Genomic DNA, 15,642 nt, shown 5'->3' with positions numbered 1-15,642 from the left:
TAAATGAATCCACACGGCTGCTACATCGTCAGGATGGAAGCGTTTATACAGAGACAGAGAAGGTAAAGCCTTTCGATGGCATGGTACCATTTTCGCTAATTTCTCTCACTCCAGGCACAACTTGTAACTGATCACTGAGACTACCCATTTGGATAAACTAATTAAGGAAGAAGACTACTGTGAAAGCTGTGGGAAGTATTGTCTATAGATCCACAGCCAAGCTCCAGCTGAGAAGCCGAAATCTGAGAAAACCAGCAGTTGGAAGCAGGACAAGTAACTCACAAGCTCGGAGCAAAATCTGTGAGAAGGGAGATCAATTGCACCAGAGAAGATCTGGATGCCAAAACAGAGAGAGCTGATGTGCAAGGAAGGACGCTCCCATAGAGAGAGCTGGTGTGCAGGGAAGGACGCTCCCATAGAGAGAGCTGGTATACAAGGAAGGACGCTCCCATAGAGAGAGCTGGTATACAAGGAAGGACGCTCCGGATGCAAGAGCTAAGCAACAGACGGTATTGCCAACTACAGATGGATAAAGAATTAGAGTAGGGTTTGCTTGTTGTTTTATGTTTGTGAGTCGGGTCTTGCTAAGGTAGTCCAGATCGGTCTAGAACATACTATGTACTATGGAAGAGTCTTGAAATGGTGATCCTGCAGACCTAGTGTGTGCCACCATGTCTGACGTGGGAGTAGGTTGTTTTATTTACTTACTTTTCCAGTCTATTACGGTTTTATCGTTACTAGCTTATTGGGTTTGCCACTTGGCAATCTCATGCATGTATATAATAAGTTTTGATAACTCTCGACACTTACCCTCTCTTTACTCCCTCTGATCCCTGTCTGTTCCCACACTTCCTCCCCACAAATTCCTTTTCCCTATTCCTGTTTTTGTGTTTTGTTTTGTAACCCACTGACTGTGAAACCAGGGCTGACCGTGTGACCTTAGCTTTGGTTCTATCTGCTGGAGCCTGATGGGTATAAGATTGAAGATAATGACCTCACCTCCCTCAGAACCCTTCATTAGCCAGTAGTTCAGCATGGACAGGTAGGGCTCCAGGAGCTCGCCTTTTATCCACAATTGACTCTTAACAAGCACAGTCTTGTACGGACACCTGCATCTCCTATGAGATCATGTTTGTGTCCTGCCGCGAAGATAGCATTTCACAGTTCTCCTCCTTATCATCCCACTCTGACCTTCAGCTCCCTCTTCCAGGATGTGCCCTGGAGCCACAGAGTGGGTAACAGATCGCTCAACCTTTACTTATCCTCAGTACCGTGTGCAGCCGTGAGTCTCTGCTTTTACCGCAGGCTGTTGCGAAGGTGTAGTTGAAACATTTAAGCTTACAAATAGATGAGACTCAGACTATGGTTATTTTATTTGGCTTTGACAATTACTGGGGGGGGGGTCACCTCTAATCTAATCTTCTAACTGCAGGCCTGGCTACCTCCCCAGTGGTGTACCCCAGATACTTGTTCTTTTTTCCTGGCTATGTGCTAATGGTACCTCTCCCCTCACTGTGCCTTCTTCCTCCTCCTCCTTCTTTCCTCCGGATTTCTCCTCCTCCAATGAGGTCACTCCTAACCCGCCTACCTCTTAACCCCTCCAGTAATTGGTTGTAGCCAATTTTATTTAACCAATAGTTTTAAATCAAAGAGCAGGTTTGCACAACAAAAGCTTGTAAATGCGAGAAGTCACTCGTATGTCTAGACCTTCTGGGTATAGAATTTAGCATTACCATCCACAGCCATAGAGCAAACTCAACACAAAGAGAAGGTTTTAATTTAGTGATGAGTAGTATTTTTCTCTGTGTATAAACATAAATATGTTAAAAGCTGCTTTGTCTGTGTCGTTTAGCTAAACAGCAGCAATCCATTCTCTTCTAGGCTCTATGGACCTCTCATCTAATCGAAGAGCAATGGTGGCTCCCATAACAGTTGTCCCACTGTTATACCTGGCGGGTTGACACTGTAGTGCACAGAATTCCCAGTTGGCTAAGACTGTTGAATTGTGCCCCTCCCCCACCCCTGCCATAGCAGCCTGCAGAGTAACTCCTAGCACCATGAAAGCCTACCAGCAGGTAAGAAGCTTCTAGCTCAGATCCAGATAGATGTCTCTATACCTTGCAACTAATGTATATGATGTCTTCAGTAACAGGGTAGCCTTATTATCTAGTTTTGATGGGCAGCCAGGAGAATGGGCAAGAGCTTATACTGTTTTGTGTGTCTCTGTTGCTTCCCTGACCAACCATTTATAAGGAAGCGTCTCATGCCTGGCACTGGGATTTTTGTTCAGTGGTTTCTAGGGTTCAGCATTACAGGATATCTCTCTTCTAACTCTTTTAAATCATTATATATTGGGGCTAGAGAGATGGTTCAGCAGTTAAGAGCACTGGCTACTCTTTCAAGAGGTCGTGAGTTCAAATCCCAGCAACCACATGGTGGCTCACAACCCTCTGTAATGGGATCTGATGGCCTCTTCTGGTGTGCATGAAGACAATTAGTTCACTCATATACATAAGATATATAAATCTTTAAAATATTACTATGCTTTATTTATTCATCTTGTGTGTATGTGCTGACATACGCAGGTCAGAGTATTACATTTGTGCGTGTCAATTCTGTTTCACAATGTGAGTCCCAGGGATTGAACTCAGGTGATGGGGCTTGGTGGTAAGCACCTTTACCTTCTGAGGCATCTCACCAGCCCCACTCTAGCACCCTTTTAAAATACTTACCTATTTAAATTGGCTTACAAAGTAGTAGGTTTTCTTTTCTTTTCTTTTTTTTTTTTTTTTTAAAGATTTTATTTATTTTATGTATGTGAGTTCACTGTTACTGTCTTCACACACCAGAAGAGGGCATCAGATCCCATTACAGATGGTTGTGAGCCACCATGTGGTTGCTGGGAATTGAACTCAGGACCTCTGGAAGAGCAGTCAGTGCTCTTAACCGCTGAGCCATCTCTCCAGCCCTCTTTTTTTTTTTTCTTATGTACTTTCCTTTTTGGTTAATGCTCCTTTCCAGCCTCCTAGTTTCTCCCATCCTCTCACCCCGGGCAGTAGTACCTGGGAGATGGGTGGTGTTCAATGTAGGGACAGTCATAGGAGAGAATATGGATGGCGTACTAGGATGAGCCCTTATGGACTCATTCTTCTAGATACACTTGTAAATTCACACTGCTAGAAGCTTTTGGTCCCTGTGCAAAAGGTAAACAGAAGACAGAGGAAAAGAAGAGAGACATATAAGAAGTACAAATATTTTGAAAACAGAATTCTGGGGCTGGGTATGATGATGCACACCTTTAATCCCAGCGGTTGGGAGGTAGGACAGATCAACCTCTATGAGGTTGGCTAGCTTGGTTTACACAGAGAGTTCCAAGTAAGCCAGGGATACATAGAGAGCCCTTGCCTCGAAAACAAAAATAAAACAAACAAGAACATTGAAAATAAGGTATTACTAAGAGAGCAATATTCCCATGAAGAAATAATCAGCACTAACACTACGACTGATTAAGTATGAGTTCTGTCATGGCGGGGTTACTAATGCACTGAAGACATTGGTATATTGTTTCTTTTTTTTTTTTTAAGATTTATTTATTTATTATATATGAGTGCACTGTAGCTGTCTTCAGACACACCAGAAGAGGGCATCAGACTCCATTACAGATGGTTGTGAGCCACCATGTGGTTGCTGGGAATTGAACTCAGAACCTCTGGGAAGAGCAGTCAGTGCTCCTAACCGCTGAGCCATCTCTCCAGCCCGGTATATTGTTTCTTTTAAGCTTCCCTGAAACCTAAGCAGTAAGAAATCACTATCTGCACTTTCTATGCAATGGAACTAAAGTTTACAGAAGTGAAAATGGTTTTCTTAAAGTTACAAAAGTAAAAATTCTCATCCAAGACTTAAACCATGATCCCATAGTCATCACGGTTCTGTTATCCAACAGTTGCCATTTGTGGTCATGGCCCAGGGTAATCTGTAAACACTATTTTTTTTCCCTCCAGTGTCTTCTGTTTCAGGGCTGAGGGACACATTCTACCCTTGTTTTTGTGTTACCCAAGTAGAAATTGGCTTTCCAGAGTGACCCACTCTTTGGAGATTCTGGATAGATGAAGCTCTAACTGTGCTTTATAATTTCTTACCAAATTTCAGTAATCAGAGTCCCACAAAATTAATTGAATTGCAAGTAACATTTTTAATGAATTGCTATAAAATATATCGGTTGTAAAATCTGAGCGCCACATAAATTAAATATATTGCATCTCTTCTATTTAACAACAAAACACACATCTTTAGTGTTTCTGGAAGGGTTTTTTTTTTTCTAAATAATATTTCACTGTGGACTTTTCCTTGGCAATTTGTATGATTTCCTAGAGACTCCTACCAAGTATACACTTACTATGTAAACATAAAACTTGACTCTCCTTGTAACTAAGAGTAACAACTGCTTGCCGGTGGCAGTGACTTTATAGCTATGAGCAGGCTGAACAAGGCCCTCCCTGAGCCCTACTCCCACCTCCCTGATGTTTCATAGTTGGGCCCCAGAAGCTTTACCCTAGCTATTTGTCATGACGATCTCCCTTCTCCCAATGTTTTCACTAAACATTCTCTCATTTTCCCAGAGTCAAGAATCCAATTTTAAGATTCTTACCTGATCTCATTTTCTCCACTACATCAACTTGGCCATGATTGCTTTGAACATCCAATCTTTCCCTCGCCCGCACCGCATCCACACAACTGCACACTACAATATACGCAGTTAAAAGAAGGAATCCTTTGGGGAGGGGAGGAGATCTGACAGCCCCGTTATAAGATAATTGTAATATTAAAAAAAAATAAAAAGAAGAAAGAGAAATGAGACAGATGGTGCACACTGGAGACGTGTGGAAGTTTGCTTGAAAAATAGCTCCCGAAATTCAATTGAGACTGAAAGGGAATTATGCAAATCATCATTTTTGCATAAAGGCATCCTGGAAAACAAGGAAATTACCCTGGTCTTTAGTCTTACACAATCTTGTCAAAGAAACAATGTCAACTGGACTGATACCATACTGAATTCTTACTTAAACAAAATTCTGTAGCCACTCATTCGAATCACAATGGAAAGAGATAATTTTGGGTGAAATCATCAAGCATTGTTTTCTACACTGCCCTACTTAAGTTTCATGCAGGACCATAACCATCACTACACTCTTGATGAGGTGCTCGGCATTTTTATTACATATAATACACATAGGGAATGCTTTCTAGTAAACTTACCAGACATTCCACTAGATTAATCCATGTAACATAAAAACACGATAGAAATTTTATTTTCTAAATTATATTTATTGCTTTAAGAAATGATTTTCACAGTGCCCTCTTAAACATCGTAGGCTTGCCTGGTTCATATATTATATGGAATTCTAGGAAATTCTCAAAAGAGAGCATGGAGAATCCCTTAGAACAGTGGTTCTCAATCTTCCTAATGTGGCAACCCTTTAATACTGTTCCTCATGTTGTGGTGACCCCCAACCATAAAGTTATTTTTCCTACTACTCCATGATTGTAATTTTGCTACTGTGATGGACTGTGATATAAATATCTGTGTTTTCCTATCCAGAATGCTGAGGGGTCCCAACCCACAGGCTGAGAACCACTGCTTCATGAGAACAGGAAGTTTGAGGAATAAAATAAACGCTGATGGAAGCTTTATGTAATATAGGTTGTTTGAGGGGACCAAGGGACAAAAAAAGAATAAATTTTAGTTCAATGATTGAAGAAAATAACACATGTTTGTTTAGAATGGAGAAAAAGATGAGGTGAAGAATTAGTTATAACAAAACAAAATATTCCGAAAAGACCCCTCATGGCAGCGGAGAATAAAGGTTTCTGTTTTATTGTACCCAAAACTTAGGGTGAGTACACTGGTAAAGTCCTCAACTTCCCCTAATAAAACTTTTAAAAAGAAAGGGAAAGGAAGGAAGGGAGAAGGGAGAAGGCAGGGAAGGAGGGAAGGCAGGCAGGCAGAGAAGAAAGGGAGCCACGGCGTGGTGGTGCACACCGCTAACCTCAGCGCTTGGAAGGCAGACGCAGGGGTATTTTCATGCAGGATGTGTGTTCAGTGTTCAGGCCATCCGGGACTACATGGTGAGACTCCATATGTTTCAATAAGAGTGGTTAGGAGAGTGTACTGCTCTTTCACAAGTCCTGAGTTTGGTGTAGCACCCATGCCAGGGAGTTTCCAGCTTCCTGTACCACCAGCTCCAGCTCCAGGGAATTGGATGCCACAGTGGGCACCTACACACACATGTGCACACATGCACACACATGCACACACGCTCTCCCACCTAATTTAAACAAGCAAACAAAGGTACTTTCAGGAAGGAAGGAAGAAGGAAGAAAGGACGGAAGAAGGAAGAAAGGAAGAAAGGAAGGAAGAAAGGACGGAAGAAGGAAGAAAGGAAGGAAGGAAGGAAGGAAGAAGGAAGAAAGGAAGGAAGGAAGGAAGAAGAGAGGAGGGGAAGGAAGGAGAGAGGGAGGGAGGGAGGAAGATGCCCTGTTTCATACTCTTTGGATCTCTAGTGTAATCCTGCCCTTTTTCATATGTGTGCATTTAAAAATTACCCACTTACTGGCTTTAGAAAGGTCTACATTTATCTTTAAATTTTATCAGAAGGAAAAAAAGGTTGATAAATAAGGTTTTAATACAAAAAGATAGTTTACCGGGAAAGATTATGAAATTTCATTTCCCAAAGATGATAAAGTGATGGACATTTATCTGCTTTCTCTCCAATAGCTTGGATTAGGTGACATTTTCTTGGAAGCAAAAAACCTCCTCCAAGGCTTAAACTTTTAAACCGTTAATGGAATTTGACAAGATAAAGTATTTTTAATAGAAATGAAGGAATCATATTATTTTTCTCTCAAATAGGTTAATTTTATTTTGGGGCGAACTAGAGACTGAACATATATTAGGGACATGGTCTTATTATAATTTAATAGTACTAAGCAAAATTATTTTCTGAGGCTTGATGCATGTGACTGCCACCCACTTTTAGGGCCCTGGTGTGAGTTTGTGTCCAGCAGTGTGTGTTTCTCTGGGCAGGCTAATATTCCAGCTTCCTTTGAAAAGATTCTTTCAAACATGTGTTCAACATTTACTTACTAAGACAAGATAAGCCGGAGGCTGGGCAGAGCACAGCTGCAGACTGGATTCAAAGGAAGTAACAACACTCAATTACTCTTATTTTCCTTGGCAGACCAGCCCTGGCTCCAAGGTCCCACTCCTTTCTCATCAAAGCCCAAGAGCTATAGTCCCGTTATGGTGTAGCTCTGTGGGTCAGCGCTTACGTTACTTCTCTGTTGATGCTTCTGGGAGACTGTGGGCTCGAGTTTCTCCAGTTGCTTCCCAGCATCACCTATGTTACAAATCACCTGATTCTTAAATCCAGGCTGGACCTACTCCAACGATAAAGCCGGAGCATCTGAACGTTTAATGACATCTGCAAGTGATTCCTGATTGAGCTGAACCCTAGGAGTGTTCCCTGACGACTGGCTAGGTTGGAACTAGTCAGTTCTGAGAACTCCATCTCTCCCCAGGTACTCTGTGTCAAGCCCAGCTCCCCAAATGTTCGGACCCGCTTCAGAAAGGCTGGCTGGCAGAGGAAGTGCTTCGGCTGCCTCCCACTTTCTCATCTGACTTTTCCTGAGCAGCCCCCACCCCCCCCAGCCAGCTTCCTTTCTGACTGAACTGAAATCCTTGGGAAGTGGTGCTTATAAATACTCCATCTGCTCAGATTTTTCACCAGACAGTGAAGTCGGCACCACCTTCCCACTTCTGCAGACCAAAATAGCCTCCCTGGGCTTGCCTGACTCTAAAATCCATGTTTCCTGACAACCATGACACTTCCTAGCCACTTGGTTTCACACAAAAGGGACTCTCCTGACCCACAACTCAATGTGAATGGAAATAAACTCACAATGCTGGAAAGAATGTTTATATATCACCCAATAGCTCTCTAATTTACAAAAAAAAAAAAAAAAGGTATAGTCAGCTATATAGAAAAAATTCAGGAAGCAAACATTTTATTGAGTTCCTACTATGTGCCAGAAAGGTCCTGGGCTGGGGTTTCAATAAGCTTTGAAGTGGATATAATATAAACTCAGAGAATCAATCTGTAAAGTCATTTAGTCAACAGAGATTAGACTTACAGTGTAATCTAGGTTTTAATAACAAATAATGCTGTTTCTGGGTAGTGTGATGCACCCCTCTAATCCTAGCACTTGGGAGAGGGAGGCAGGAGGGTCTCAAGTTCAAGGCCAGCTATAGAGCAACCTCTCATCTCAAAAACACAAAGCAAAAGAGGAAAACAACCTCCCAAGCCTATTACTTATTGTCTTAGTGTCCCACTGCTGTGAAGAAGTGCTGTGAGCTATGGCAACTCTTATAAAAGAAAGTGTTTCACTGGGGCTTTCTTACATTCAGAGGCTTGGTGCATTGTTGTCATGGTGGGAAGCATAACAGTGTGCAGGCAGATGTGGTGCTGAAGAAGTAGCTGAGAGCTCTGCTTCTAGATACACAGGCAGCAGGAAGAGAGGGACACTGGGTCTGGCTTGAGCATTTGAAACCTCAGAGCCCACCTGTAGTGACACAGTTCCTCCAACAAAGCCATACCTACTCCAACAAGGGCTACACCTCCTAACAGTGTCACTCCCTGGTGACCAAGCATTCAAATCTATGAACCTACAGAAGCCATTCGTATTCAAACCACAACACTTACTAAACATATATGTAGGACATAATTCTAAACATTAATAAAAATTATCTACAGTTGTCATAATCCCTTGAGGTAGTATTGTATTGTGTCCATCTTGCAGAGGAAATAGAGGTACAGAAGACTTCGAAACTTACTCGAAGTTGCCTAGCCAACAGGCGGTACAAGATTTAACTTCTACTAATCAAACACTCTGGTTGCTGGAGAGGTGGCTCTGCTGTTAAGAGCACTCGCTGCTCTTGTTAGAGGACCTGGTTCTCTTTTCCAGCCCCTCGTGGTGGCTTAAAACAGTGTGTGGCTCTGGTTTCAGAGGATCTGATGCCCTATTCTGGCCTGTATGAGCACTTCCTACAACATGGCATGCATACACACATGCAGGCAAACTCTTGGGTATACATGAAATGAAAATAAAACCTATGTTTAAAGAATCAAGTGCCTGGAGATGGTGGTGTTGTTTAGCAGTTATCGTCTAAGAGGATGAGCAGGAGTGGACTGGGAGGTTGGTGAGATTGGGGAGCCCTCCTGATGAGAGGGTGAGGAAGAGGGACCAGAGAAAGAAAAATAGAAGCCAACCCCATTCTCTTACTTGTTTGAGGAGCTGATACGACGACACTGTTAACTAAGTAAGACCTAGGATGAAGATACACTGACGTTAAGTTTATATAGACTGTATTCAAGACTTGGTGTTTATTAAGCTGTTCCTTTGGTTTCACTATGAAATATAAGAGCAAGAGTCATTGGTTTATTGATGGGAAGATTATAACGAAGATGCCTAATGAAACTTGGGATGCTGCCTGTCTGATTTCCTGTCTAGAGTGCAGTGAAAAACGACACATATATTCATATAAACGTATGTGTCCACACATACATATGCATGTATATTCATATAAACACATGTGTCCACACATACATATGCATGTATAGCCTCAGGATAGCGATAAATATAACCATTGTGGATTAACTCCTTACTTGAGAATTACTGCTAGCCCTTACATGTTGCCTGTTAAAGGTGTAACAGCAGAGGAGAGATCCCGTCTGCTTTGGGGAAGCTTTCATATTCAGACAAAGGCAGGCAACAAACAGAGAATAGGAAACTTAGCAGATGTCCTAGAAAGAAGAGAAATGGAGTGCTGGGGTGGAATAAGACGGCATACGGTCCAAGTGACTGGAAAACATTCAGTTTTCATTCTACTTGTGATGGGAGAAATAAATGAGTCTGAGCTAGGGAGTGACATCACGCTATCCATCTTTTGTAGCTTGCTCTGAGTTATCAGTACATCCAGGGCAAGCCATGGCGACAAGAATAGAAAAAGGGAGGCTGGCTAGAAGGGTCAGAGACAAAGGTGGCAGTGACTTAAATAAAGGTGCAGTGGGGGCTTAGTCTCTGTTGTTCTAAGAGAACTTTGGAGACTGGATGATTTGGTTTTGATTGTCTTACTAGCACATGCACGCGTTATTGTGTGAGTGTGCAGGCACATGTGCACACGTGTAGGTGTGTGAAGGCCGGAAGACAACTAACAGTGTTGTTCTTCAAGCACTGTCCACCTCTTTCGGCATGAAGTCTCTCTGGCCTCTAGCTGACCGAGCAGGTTGGCTGGCCACCAAGCTCTAGGAATCTACCTATCCTCTTCTTCTTCCTTGTGTTGGGGTTAGTAGCATACATGGTTTCTATCTATCTATCTATCTATCTATCTATCTATCTATCTATCTATCTATCTATCTATCTAAATGTGGGTCCGGGACAGTGGTAGTGCATGACTTTAATCCCACTCAGAGGGCAGAGACAGGCTAATCTCTGTGAGTTCCAGACCAGCCTCTTTTATAAAGTGAATTGCAGGTCAACCAGGGCTGTTACACAGAGAAACTCTGTCTCAAAAAACAAATAAACAAAACCAAAAACAAACAAAAAAACCCAACTAAACCTGGGTTCTGGGAGTTGACCTCAAGTCTTCATGATTACAGTGAGGACTTTACCCACTGTATCTAGCTCTGTATGATTTATAAAGGGCAGGTGCATTTCGACGCATGTTTCTGGAGCTTAAAAATAAGGCACAGAGACCTTCATGGTTTCTGGTAAGGCTAGCGCTGCATCTGAACATGGGTGCAAAGTAGACGTACACACAAAGGTACAAGGCACCGGGTACGGCTGATTTACAACAACCACTGCAGCACTGACAAAGTCATTCATTACTTCAAGAATTGTCTCAGTCCCATTGGAGTATCATTCATTCGATCATGACCCAAACATTTGTTTAAGGACCTTCAGTGCTGTTCTGTGGAGGACCAAACCTTAACATGTGTTTTGGAGGAAACTGCCACATCCAAATCACGGAAGAAGGCAAAGGACAGTAGATAACATGAAAATATGTTTGTGGGAACAGTAGTCGACTTGCTTGAGGAAAGAGGGAAAAAGGGAAGGGAAGAAATCAAGGACGGCCTGTAGGTTTCTAGTCTGGATAAACACTGCTCCCCCTTACCAGTATTGTGACAAAGAGAGGAAAAACAAGTTTCTCAAAAAAAAAAAAATGGTTAGACACACGTATGTGCGTGTGAGAACATGGAGGCACCACACTAAGGCTTATCTGAGGACTTGCATCTGGGATTTTACAGGGCTGGTTCCTGTTAGCACTACAAGCAACAGAGTCTCCAGTTCTCCCCTTCCCCTTTCCCATAAGAAACTTGGGGGTAATTACATGTCTTGCTGCTTTGGAGGGATGCTGAGAAGATAAATGAGATAATATATATGAAAAGACTTTGAAGTCTTTGGAGGATAAGAAGCTGTCATTATTATGTCGGAGTGTGTTTATATTTTTCATGTGTCTGCTCAAAGTCTCACAGGTCGTAAGCATAACAGACATTCTTTCCTTCATGCCCCATTCCCAGAAACAAGATGAGCGGGCTTTTCTTCCTCACGTCTGTTCCCCTCTGAATTCTCTCCACAGGACGTTCAGTCACTAACATTTTAAAACCGGGGAAGAAAGGTTCAGCTGTTAATGATAACGATAGCTCGGTGTGGATTACAAAGAACTTGCACATCTTCTTACCAATGTTAATTCTGTTCCAAACGTCATAGTTAAAACCCGCCAGAGCAGCCAAGGAACACAGCCATGTCTCATAATACTCACAGAAGGTATGTGGTGCATTTTTTGATCATGGCAGTTTTGGGAAACATTGTCTTTAGTTCTTTGAAATGGGTTTGACTACTGATTTTCTTGTCTAGCCTTCATGAGCTGTGCCATTCTACCTATGGCTTTTTGTGTTGTTCTCTCTAAAGGCAAACACATGGTGCCTGGGACTGGTGGTACACTCATTTAAATCAGCACTTAGACGGCAGACAGGCAGGGACAAGTGAGTAATCTTCATCTTCGTCTCCTTCTCCTCCTCCTCTCCCTCTCCCCGTTCTCCTCCTCCTCCTCCTCCTCCTCCTCCTCCTCCTCTCCCCCTCCTCCTCCTCCTCCTCTCCCTCTGTCCCCTTCTCTTTCTCCTCCTCTTCCTCCTCTCCCTCCCTTTCCTTCTCCCTCCCCTGCCCCCCTCTCTCCAGGGTCTCTCTATGTAGTCTGGGCTGCCCTGGAACTCACTATGTAAACAAAGCTGGCCTCAAACTCGCAGAGACCCAGACGCTTCAGCCTCGGGTGCACTAAGACTAAGGGCATGTACCACACCATGGCCAACAGATCTCTATGAGCTCTACGCCAGCCAGGGCTACACAATGAGACTTTGTGTAAACAACAACCAAACAAACAAAAAGCCAAGCAGTAGAAGAAATAAACTTGGTTGTTAGTCCATGCACTTTGGGAAGGTGATTGATTTCCAGGGGCTTTGATCTGATCAATGAATGTATGGATCTCTTCGAGGATTCATATGATGGTGTTATTGGGAGGAGGTGCAAAGGAAGGTGGGGCCAAGACGTTGTCAGTGGGAGTTTGTCCTTGGGGGCTATCACTTGGCCTGGTTCCTTCCTTCTTGGGTTGTCTTTCAGCTTCCTGTCTGTCTTAAGGTGAACACTCCTCCACAATGATATCTTGTCCACAGTGATATCTTGTGCAAGTACACGGGGCCAAGTTTTCATCAAAACTGCAAACTGAAACACTCCCTCCCCCATTGTTTCTGTCTGTCTTTTGGTCACTGCTTTGCAAGAGTAAGCAACACAACACGAGATTAATTATGGGATTGAGTCCACCCTCTCCCTTTTTTAGAGGAAAGAAACAGGACTTGGAATTGGAGAGCTGGACTTGAGTCTTACTGTGATGTAGGGAAGTTACCTAGGTTGATCTTCAGTCTTAATAACCCCCCAAATAGGTCTGCTTTCTGACTCTGATTTTCCACTGTACCTAACCTCCATTTCCAGTTTCGGCAGCCAGTCACTTTCAGAGTGCTGTTTGTAGATAATCTCTTTTTCTCCTCATTCTCTCATCCAATCTTTCCGTCTTTTTCAGCAAATATGAACACATACTTGTTCCCCTTCTAACAGGAAAGGAAGTGGGCAATTATTTTTGGTATTCATATAGTATAAGTCTCAGCCTATTAGTCTCTTTAGAACAAAGCTGGGAAGCATGACATAAAGGGCTGTTGTGAGAATGGAATTAATATGTTTAAGTCTTTAGCACGGTGCCTGGCTTAAAGTGACTGATAATTGTTACTTGCTATAATTTTTTTTCTCTTAACTTGAATGATCCTCATTTATCTCAAATGATATAGCGGTGGCTCTAGTGGAGACCAAAGAACTGATAACCTGAGATTCCGTTTCAAATTGTCAGCTTGGTTGGTGGCCTGGCAGGAATTTCATACGTAATCTCTCTCGAAGTAACTTTTGGTAAACTGACAGTAAGTATAAACGAAATCATACTCTTTGACAACATTTAACTCGTCTCTGAAAAAAAGTTTGACAAACAAGCTTACACACACACACACACACACACACACACACACACACACACACACACACACACACACACACACACACACACACACACACACACACACACGGACACCCGTTTTTGCAAGCCCGCACTTCAGAGTACACAGGTGTGTGCCCGGGGCAACAGAAAAAGATTACAGAGAAGTTGATGATGGCTGCCTCCAAGGCGCAGATAAAAGAGGTGCCTCCTAGCCAGCTTCAAGGCGCCGGCCCACCTGGGTCAGACTTTGAATACACCCCATTTTAGACAGGTAGGAAGAGTCTCCCCAAGACGGGCGTTAATTTTTCTAATTTTTTTTTCTTTCTCATTTTGAAATTCTCCAAACTTGCTTGGATTTGCACCCCTTGGCTGCTGCAGATGTGGGGTGGATTGTTGGGTGGAGGAGGCGGGCCCCGAGATCCATAGGTGGTCAGTATCCCCGATCCCAGAACTACGGGGTCCCACTTCTCTTTCTCTGCAATCACTCAGGGAGTGTGCACGCCCAGCAAAGCGCGATCGGTTCCCGGCAGGGCCACTCCCATCCCTGGCCACGGTGAAGAGTCAGTCTCCAGGCACCGGCCAGGCGGAGCCCGAGGCCGGCAGGGCGCCCTTGTCCCAGCCTCTTCCTGGTCCCTCGGCGCCACTCCCACCGCCCTCCTCCCGGGGAGCTCCATTCGCTCCGGGCGCGCGTCCTCCGGGTGAAGGCGTGGGTCCCGGAGCCTCCCTCCCCGCTGGTGCGTCCCCGAGGCCGCCGCCCGCTGTGGGGCTCCGGCACGGGTCCCCGAGCGGCGGGCGGCGCTGTGGTGCGTCCCTCCAGTCCCCGGGCGCCTGCTGCGTGCGGCCTCCGCCTCCTCCTCCTCCTCGGCGGCGTCGCGTTCCCCCGCCCTCCTCGCTGGGCGGGTGGGAGGCGGCGGCGGTGGCGTGCTGTGCGAGCGAGCGCGAGGGGGGCGGCCGTGAGGAGGCTCCCGGTGCCACCGCGGCGGCCGAGCCACACGGGCAGCGGGCTCGGCGGGGCTGCATCTGCCAGCGCTGCGGGGCCGCGAACAAAGGCGAGCAGCGGAGGCGCGAGGTAGGGCGTGCGGCGAGTGGGGGACGCAGGGCGCGGAGTGGTGGCGGGTGGTCGCCGCATCCTGGTTGTGCGCGCGGGCTGGTCCCTGCGCTTCCCCTTTGGATCTCCGGGACCTGCTGGGAACGAGCCCCGCGGCCTCTCTCGCCTCTTCCGAAGCTGCCCGGTCTCGGGGCCGCGCTCTTCCCGGACGCAACCGGGTCCCCCTGCCTCCCGGGTGGCAGTCTCCGGGGACTGTCGCTGAGCTCATCCCCGCGGGGTCGCTAGTCTGCTTCCCGCCGCACTCCGCGGCGCTGACTTTCGCCAACTTAAGGCTGCATCTTTATTTTTCTTTAAGTCCTTGAAAACTTCCAACGATCGGTGTTGGGCAATTTTTTGTCCTGAATTTGACCTAAAGGAAGGTTGAGAGGAGGCAATTGGAGATCCCCAGTTCCGGAGCTACCCGGCCGCAGCCTCCGCTCCCAGGGTCAGCTCTGTCCCCGGCTGGCGACACCTGGTTCTGGGGTGTGTCTCTGGCAAGCGCCACGCTACGGGGTTGGGGACTACCTGTGCCCCACCGTGGGAAGAGGGGCGCATCCTGGCTCTCCCCAGAACTGACTAGCCAGGAACAGCTGTTAATGTAGCCTCCAAATCCTTTCACCCTCCTCCCATCCTAGGCATCCACATTTAAACATTGATTGGGGTGATGGTGGTGATGGGGGACAGCGACGCACCAACTGGCTTCAAATACTCTTTCTCCCACCTCCTGAAGGGCCCGCTTTTAACCCCCCGGATTGTACCCAGAGTTTTCAGGCTAGCATTCCATCGTCGAATTCTTGGTGACCATTTTGCTAGATTTTTTTCTGAATGGGATTAGGACAAGCCGTTCAGAAATCTGTTTCAGAGTTTGTCAACCATGCCGGAAAGGGTGATAATTTTTAGCTAT

This window comes from Rattus rattus, chromosome 13 (genome assembly GCF_011064425.1).
Source record: "Rattus rattus isolate New Zealand chromosome 13, Rrattus_CSIRO_v1, whole genome shotgun sequence".
Classification (NCBI taxonomy): domain Eukaryota; kingdom Metazoa; phylum Chordata; class Mammalia; order Rodentia; family Muridae; genus Rattus; species Rattus rattus.
The sequence above is the reverse complement of the archived record's forward strand: the minus strand, read 5'-3'. Positions refer to the sequence as shown.